Genomic DNA, 295 nt, shown 5'->3' with positions numbered 1-295 from the left:
GGTTGTCTCTCTAGCTCCGAATCTATTTTCTGGTGCGCGGTGCAGGACTAAGCCGGTTCTGATGTGGGTTGTTACTTCTTCCATCGGATTTGGAGAGACGTGTCTTAGGCAGGTCAATGGTGGTTATGGATGCTCGATCTTATTTTCTATTTCCTTTGGCAGTTGGTATTGAAGGTCTGGTCTTGGATTGAGTTCAGAATTCTTTGAATTTCTGGTGAAAGAGTGGTTTATGGCTGTGTTTGAAGAGTCCTTGATGAGGGCTTTTAGCTATGGAGTGTGTTCATATTGGGGCTTG

This window comes from Brassica oleracea, chromosome C9 (assembly GCF_000695525.1).
Source record: "Brassica oleracea var. oleracea cultivar TO1000 chromosome C9, BOL, whole genome shotgun sequence".
NCBI lineage: Eukaryota > Viridiplantae > Streptophyta > Magnoliopsida > Brassicales > Brassicaceae > Brassica > Brassica oleracea.
Note: the sequence above shows the minus strand (reverse complement) of the source record.